The 8,702-nt window shown below is 37.2% G+C and overlaps 1 protein-coding gene across 1 annotated transcript in view; it reads right to left on the bottom strand.

Moving 5' to 3' along the window:
- Positions 1–8,702, bottom strand: part of Ppef1 (protein phosphatase with EF-hand domain 1) — a 112,394-nt gene that overhangs the window by 57,542 nt on the left and 46,150 nt on the right. The gene's annotated exons all lie outside the window — the stretch shown is intronic.

Raw genomic sequence — 8,702 nt, 5'->3', positions numbered from 1 at the left:
AAAAAAAAAAAAAACAAGAACAAGGCAGAGAGAATGTCTCTAGTCTTTTAAATTTCAAAGCCCACCCCAAGTGATACCCTCCTCCAATAAGCCACACCTTCTAATCTCTTCAAACAGTTTCATCAATGTCTGTGTGTTGGGGGGAGCAAATATTCAAATATATTGGCCTATGGGGGCCATTCTTATTCAGACGACCATAGCCACCAAAGCATATACTTTGAAATAATTAAAATGACTAATTTTATGGGATTTTTATCTCAATTTTAAATATGTATTTCTTAATTTATTTTTACAAATGAGAACACATTATATACAATGCTTAACATTGATTCCTCTTTTAATATATTTTTTCCATATTTATAGACCCCAAATCATCAAACATCTATATAATGGTTGCATATTTTATCTATTTGAACATACTATCCATGTTTGTTTTAACTCGGCCTCCAATGATGTAATTATTTCAATACTCTACAAGTCTGTTGCCATTGTTTCTTATTTGCCTCAGTTTTATTTCTTGTATTTTACATCCTCATAGGCCTGGTTATATTGATACTGAGTTCTGGATATTATATATAAAAAACTATAAAACTATTTTAGACCTATTTTTTTTCCCAGAGAATTTAAATTTGCTGTTGGCAGGTGGCCAGAAGAACTAGCTATCTCCGTGATCTCAAATCATTTTTAGGAATTAGATGATTCAAAGGCCTGCTGCACTTCCAGCAAAGCCAATCTACCACTTCCAGTTCACTCTTATTTCTGGGCTATGCCTTCTAGCATCCTAATCTGAGAATGAGGGTTTGGGATGATGTCAGAGAAAAGGGTTGTATAGGGAAATTCAAGACCCAATCTTTCCAGAGAAATATTGAAAAATCAAGCAAAATTTATTTTACTTTATTTTCCTTTTCCTTTTTCTCTCTTGCTTGCTCTTGCCTTCTGCTGTTTAAGGCAATCTCTGTTAAAATATTAACTGTACACAAGCTATAGGAACAAGCTGTAGTAACAAAACTGTTCAAAAAAAAAAACTGTTCACAACCAGACTTAATAGACATCTATAAAACACTTTACCCAGCAAAAGAACATTACACATTTACCTTAAACACACGTGGAAAATTCTCCAGGGTAGACTAGATGATAGGCCACAAAATAAGCCTCAGATTTTTTTTATCTTTTTAAAAGTTTTTTTAAATTTATTTGATTTTTAAAAATATACCAATCCAAGTATCCACTCCCTCCCCTCCTCCCATTCCCTCCAAATACCCTCCCATCCCACCCCCATCCACTCCTCAGAGAGGGTAAGGCACATTGCTTTGTGGAGGGTTCAAGGCCCTCCCTACTATATCTAGGCTGAGCAAGGTCTCCACCCAAAGAGAATAGGTTTCCAAAAAGCCGGTACATGCAGTAGGGATAAATCCTAGTGCCACTGCCAGTGGACCTGTAGTCTGCCCCAGCCATACCATACAACTGTCAACCACATTTAACATGAATTTGGCATGCAAATGGATGGAATTAGAAAACACTATCCTGAGTGAGGTAACCCAGATCCAAAAAGATGAATATGGTATGTACTCATAAGTGGATACTAGCTATAAACAAAGAATATTGAGCCTCAGAATATTTTTTAAAAATTAAGATTGAAAGCAAGCAGAGTAGCTTCTCTGATCAGAATGGAAAGAAATCAGTAGCAAAATTACCAAATTTATAAATATGTGAAAATTATACAACAAATCCCTAACCAATGAGTTAAAAAGGACAAAGTATAAAAATGAGGACATGAGCAGAAATGAAAGCACAATGTACCAAAACTTACAGGATATAGAAACAAACATGCTCAAAAAGAAATATATATTGCATTTTTTTTAAAAAAAAAAGGCTCTTAAATCATTAACATAAGGCTTTAAGGTGGGATGGAGAGCTAGCTCATCAGTCAAGAGCATGTGCTGCTCTTGCAGAGGACCCAGGTTTGGTTCCAGCACCTAGATGATAGCTCACAACCATCCATTACTCCAGTTCCTGCGACTCCAATGCCATGATGCCCTTTTCTGATCTCTGTGGGTATGATGCACTCCCACACATAAAAAGTAAAAGACAAGCACAATCAGCAGGTGGGACTTCTGCAGGCAGGCTGATCCTCCACCCCCACTACACATGAGACTCTGTAACCTACAAGCCCCACTCAGGCCCCCAAAGCCACAGAACCCATCCCCCACAAACAGCCCTTCCTCATGCATCAGCGACCCCCCAAGGCATAGGCACCACAAGAACTGATTGGAGAAGAGGTGGATGATTGGTCTCCTGGCTGTACAACTGAGGTCTCTAGGTCTTAGGCCTTGGGATACATCCTGTGCCCCTACCCCTCCCATCACAACCCCAGCAGCCAGTCAGCAGGGAAGGCTACTGCAGACAGGCTGCTTTACCATCCCCACCACCCACTGGGCCCTGTAGCCTACAAGTCCCACTCCACCCCTACAAACCCATGGAACCCATCATCTCCCCCATCTCTGCCAACCATTCCCCAAGGCATTAGTGGCCCAGAGCCACAGACACCATCCGCACAAATTGGAGGAAAAATCAACACCTGTATCTATAATTACCCCAAACCCAGATGGGTAGACGGCAGTATAAGAATACATTCAAAAAAATAAAAAACAACATAGCACCACCCAAACCTAGTGGTTCTATGACAGCAAGAACTGAACATCCCAACACAGATGAAATAGAAGAAAACAACCTTAAAAATAGCTTTAAGATGATGATAGAGGCCCTTAAAGAGGAAATGAAAAATTCCCTTAAAGAAATGGAGGGAAAGATGAACAAAAAATTGGAAAAAAATCAATAAAGCCCTTAAAGAAGCCAATAAAAAACAATCAAACAGGTGAAGGAAACAATTCAAGACTTGAAAATTGAAATAGAGACAATAAAGAAGACACAAACCGAGGGAATTCTGGAAATGGAAACTGTGGGTAAAGAAACAGGAACTACAGATGCAAGCATAACCCAAGAGATAGAAGAGATATCTCAGGTGTTGACGATACAATAGAAGTAGATTTATCAGTCAAAGAAAACACTAAATCCAACAAATTCTTAACACAAAACATCCAGGAAATCTGGGACACCATGAAGAGACTAAACCTAATAATAATAGGTATAGAAGAAGGAGAACTCCAGCTCAAAGGCACAGAAAATATATTCAACAAAATCAGAGAAGAAAACTTTCCCAACCTAAAGAAAGACATACTTATGAAGATACAAGAAACTTACAGAATATCAAATGCACTGAACCAAAAAAAAGTCTCCTTGCCACATAATAATCAAAATACTAAACATATAGAATAAAGAAAGACTATTAAGAGCTATAAAGGAAAAAGGTCAAGTAGTACATAAAGGCAGACCCATTTGAATAGCATCTTACTTCTCAATGGAGAATCTGAAAGCCAGAAAGTCCTGGACAGATGTTATGCAGACACTAAGAGACCACAGATGCCAGCCTAGACTACTATACCTAGCAAAGCTTTTAATCAACATAGATGGAGAAAACAAGATGTTCCATGAAAAAATCAGATTTTAAACAATATTTTTCCACAAATCCAGTCTTACAGAAAGTACTAGAAAAAAGCTTCAACCCAACTAAGTTAGCAGCATTCACAAAAACACAGGCAATAGATAGTACTACACCAGCAAATCATAAAGAAAGAAAATACACATACAGATTACCACCACCAACAACAAAAACATGAAATAACAGGAATTAACAATCACCAATCATTAATATCCCTTAATATCAATGGACTCAATTCACCTACAAAAAGGCACAAGATAACATAATAGGTATAAAACCAGGAACTGTCCTTCTGCTGCATATGAGAAACACACCTCAACTTCAAAGACAGACATTACCTCAGAATAAGGGATTGGGAAAAGATTTTCCAATCAAATGGACCTAAGAAGCAAGCTGGTGTAGCTACCCTAATATCTAACAAAATAGACTTCAAACTAAAATCAATCAAAAGAGATGAAGGACATTTCATATTCATTACAGGAAAAATCCATCAAGATGAAATATCAATTCTGAACACTTATACCCTGATGTGGGAGCGTCATATATCAATCTGTTGATTTCATTGGTTAAGCAATAAAGAAACTGCTTGGCCCTGATAGGTAAAAACATAGGTGGGAGGAGTAAACAGAACAGAACGCTGGGAGGAAGAGGAAGTGAGCTAAGAGAGACGCCATGCTCCCCTCTCCCAGGTGGACGCAAGAGCTCTGCTCTCTAAGGCACACGCAATGAAGCTCCAACCCAGGATGGACGTAGGCTAGAATCTTCCCGGTAAGCACACTTTGGGGTGCTACACACCTTATCAGAAATGGGCTAGTCCAGGTGCGAGAGTTCGCCGAGAAGAGGCTAGATATAATGGGCCAAGCAGTGTTTAAAAGAATACAGTGTCCATGTAATTATTTCGGGGCATAAGCTAGCAGGCAGCTGGGGTGCTGGGGACGCAGCCCCGCCGCTCATATTACAACAATACCTCAAATATAATGGTACCCACAGTTATAAAAGAAACATTACTAAAGCTTAAAGCACACACACTAATAGTGGGAGACTTCAATACCCCACTCTCACCAATGGACAGGTCTGCCAGACAAATTTAACAGAGAAATAAGAGAACTAACAGATGTTATGACTCAAATGGGCTTAACAGTCATCTATAGAATATTCCACCCAAATAGGAAAGAATATACCTTCTTCTCAGCACCTCATGGAACCTTCTCTGAAATTGACCACATATTCGCTTACAAAGCAAATCTCAATAGATGCAAAAATTTGGAATATCTTCCTGTATCTTATCAGATCACCATGATTTAAAGTTAGAATACAACAACACAAATTACAGAAAACCTAAAAACTCATGGAAACTGAATAATACTCAACTGAATTACCCCCGGGTCAAAGAAGAAATAAGAAAGAAATCAAAGACTTCCTAAAATTCAATGAAAATGAAGGCACAATGTACCCAAACTTATGGAACACTATGAAAGCAGTGCTAAGTGGAAAGTTCATAGCACTAAGTGCCCACATAAAGAAGTTGGAGAAATCTCATACTAGTGACTTAACAGCACACCTGAAAGCTCTAGAACCAAAGAAGCAAACTCACCCAGGAGTAGACAACAGGAAATAATCAAATTGAGGCTGAAATCAATAAAAAAGAAAGAAAGAAAACAATACAAAGAATCAATGAAACAAAGAGTTGGTTCTTCAAGAAAATCAACAAGAAAAACAAATCCTTATCCAAACTAACCAAAAGGCAGAGAGAATATGCAAATTAACAAGATCAGAAATGAAAAGGCAGACATAACAACTGACACTGAGGAAATTCAGAGAATCATTAGGTCGTACTTAAAAAATCTGTGTTCCACAAAACTGGAAACTCTAAAAGAAATGGATAATTTTCTGGATAGGTATCACATACCAAAACTAAATCAAAACCAGATTTTTTAAAAAATATTTACTTATTTATTATATATACAATATTCTGTCTGTGTGTATGTCTTCAGGCTAGAAGAGGGCACCAGACCTCATTACAGATTGTTGTGAGCCACCATGTGGTTGCTGGAAATTGAACTCAGGACCTTTGGAAGAACAGGCAATGCTCTTACCCTCTGAGCCATCTCTCCAGCCCTCAAGACCAGATTTAAATAGACCTATATAACCCCTGTGGATTTAGAAGCAGTCATTAAAAGTCTCCCAACCAAAAAAGCCCAGGGTTAGATGGTTTCAGCACAGGATTCTACCAGATTCTCAAAGAAGAGCTAATACCTGTATTCCTCAAATTGTTCCACACAATAGAAACAGAAAGAACTTTGCCAAACTCTTTTTATGAGGCTACAGTTTACCCTTCATTCCAAGTCACACAAAGATACAGCAGAGAAAGAGAATTACAGACCAATCTCCCTCATGAACATTGATGCAAAATTACTCAATAAAATACTGGCAAACCAAATCCAAGAATACATAAAAATTATCCACTATGATCAAGTAGGTTTCATTCCAGAAATTCAGCGATGGCTAAATATACAAAATCCTGTCAATGTAATCCAACTTATAAACAAATTGAAAGAAAAGAAACCACATGGGTGGGTAGGAGGTAGAGGGAGGGGAAAGGGAGGGAGAGGGAAATGTGGTTGGTATGTAAAAGGAATAAAAAATTAAATAAAAAAAGAAATCAAATGGAAAGAATGATTTAATGCATTAGAAAAAGAATAGACTGAACTAAAAGCTAGCAGTTGAATGAAAATAAGGACTATGGTAGAGATAAAAGCGTTTTTATAAAAAGCAATCAAGAGTCAACCATAATTGATTCTCTAAAACCATCAACAATTTTTTCTAAAAAAAAAAAATCTTTAGCTATAGTAAAGTAATTGTGGCAAGGGAAGGAGAGAAGGAGGGAGGGATGAGGGAGAGACAGAGAAAGAATAAACTGGGGTATATAGGTAAAAAATCAGAACAAAGTGAGAAATCACTATCAACATTCAAGACATTTCAAAGGGTTATGGCAATACTATGAGTTACTGTATACCAATACATTTGCTAAGTTGGATGAAATAAAACCACATCTGAATGGTCCTTGAAAAAATGCAGAGATTAGATCAGTATCCAAAACCCTCTAACAAAGAAAGTTCAAGATCTTGGGCTGAAGAGATGGTACAACAGTTAAAAGCACTTGCTGGCCGGGTGGTGATGTCACACGCCTTTAATCCCAGCACTTAGAAGGCAGAGGCAGGCGGATCTCTGTGAGTTCGAGGCCAGCCTGGTCTATAGAGCTAGTTCCAGGACAGGCTCCAAAGCCGCAGAGAAACCCTGTCTCGAAAAACCAAACACACACACACACAGCACTTGCTGCTTTTACAAAGAACATAAGTTGCTTCCCAGTATACACATGTTAGTTTCCTAACTGTCTATAATTCCAACTCTAGGAGATTCCATACCCTCTTCTGACTTTCATACATACCAGGTATTCACGTGTAGCACACACATACACGAAGGCAAACACTTATATACATAAAATAAAAATAAATATATCTTGGAAGGGGAGCACTGAAAGGGTACCAAACAGTTAAAAAGGAATTAACAATCTTTCTTAAATTCTTCATAAACTATTGGAAATATTTTCTATCTTACTCCATGAAGCCAACATTACCCTGATAGTAAAGTCACAAGAGATATGAAAATAAACTAAAAAACCATTATCTCCTGTGAATATATAGACCTTAAAATCTTCAAGAAAATGTCAGCATACCAAATCCAACAGCATTTTAGGAAGAATCACACCACAACGAAACAGAATTTATTTCAATGATACAGGGGTAAATGAAGTTAGGAAATTAATCCATGTGATGAAGATAGAAAATGAATCAATGTATTTTAAGACATGAACAGAATGAAAGAACACACACACACACACATGCACACACACAAACTCACTACAGTTGACATAAGAAAAACATTTAAGCAATCTACAACTTTTATGTGAAAACTATGTAAAGAACTATGAGTCAAAGACAACTTCCTCAGCATGCGAAAGGGGGAAATCTGCAGCTGACATGAAACTCGACGACAGAACACTCAACACTGTTTGAAGACCTGCAACAAAATAACTGCGCCCACTTTTGTTACGTGTTAACTCGAAAGAGGTCATAAACCTAAATGCAACAGATAAAAATTTTTAAAATTCTTAGAAGAACAGGGAAATCTTCATGATCATGAGTTTGGCAATGGATTATAAACACACACACACACACACACACACACACACACACACATATATATTTCAACCAAATTTAAAACTTTTGTATATCAAAGTACATTACCAAGAAAGGACCATTTGGCACATACAAGCAAGTAACATTATACATAGTGATCAGGCTATACTTAGGAATATATATGAGTATACATATGTGCATGTAACAGCAATTAGTGAAAAAGAGGCCAAGAAATTGAAGAGTGGTGAGGATACGTGGAAGGGTTTGGAAAGAGGGAAAGGAAGGGAAGGGAAGGGAAGGGGAGGGGAGGGGAGGGGAGGGAAAAATGTTGTAATTACATTATAATCTCAAAAAATACAAAGTGAAAAGACAAACTAATGAAAGGGGAATATAGTTCCAAGTCATATGTGTGGCAGGGCACTTATATCTAGAGAGAACCCTCACAACTCAGTAATAACAAGATAACTGATATTTAAAACTGGCAAAGGTTCTATATAGATATGTCTCCAAATGTTTACAAATGGCTGGTAGATTAAAAAACTGAACATTATTAGAGAAACGTCAGTCAAAAGTAGAATTAGACATCACTTCAAATACATTAGGAGAGCCATCACCAAATTAAATAATAAGTATCAAAAAGTGGTAGAAATGAGAAACTGTTCAGCTGCTTGCAGAAAAACTTGAGAAGTTATTCAAAAACTTAGACATAGAGTTAGCTATATAACCCCAGAATTCCTCTCCTAGGCATATACACAACCAAGTGAATGGGGGCATGTCCAGAAAAAAAATGTATGTGAATTTGATAGCAGCATTATTTATAGGATCCAAAAGGTATAAAATATTCAAATATCAATATACTGAGACATCAGTAAACAAATGTGTAGTATACAATGAAATATTATGCAGCCATAAAAAGAAATGATGTATTGATATGTGCTCCCACA

Source organism: Microtus ochrogaster, chromosome X (genome assembly GCF_000317375.1).
Source record: "Microtus ochrogaster isolate Prairie Vole_2 chromosome X, MicOch1.0, whole genome shotgun sequence".
NCBI lineage: Eukaryota > Metazoa > Chordata > Mammalia > Rodentia > Cricetidae > Microtus > Microtus ochrogaster.
Note: the sequence above shows the minus strand (reverse complement) of the source record. Positions and strands in the feature narration are given on the sequence as shown.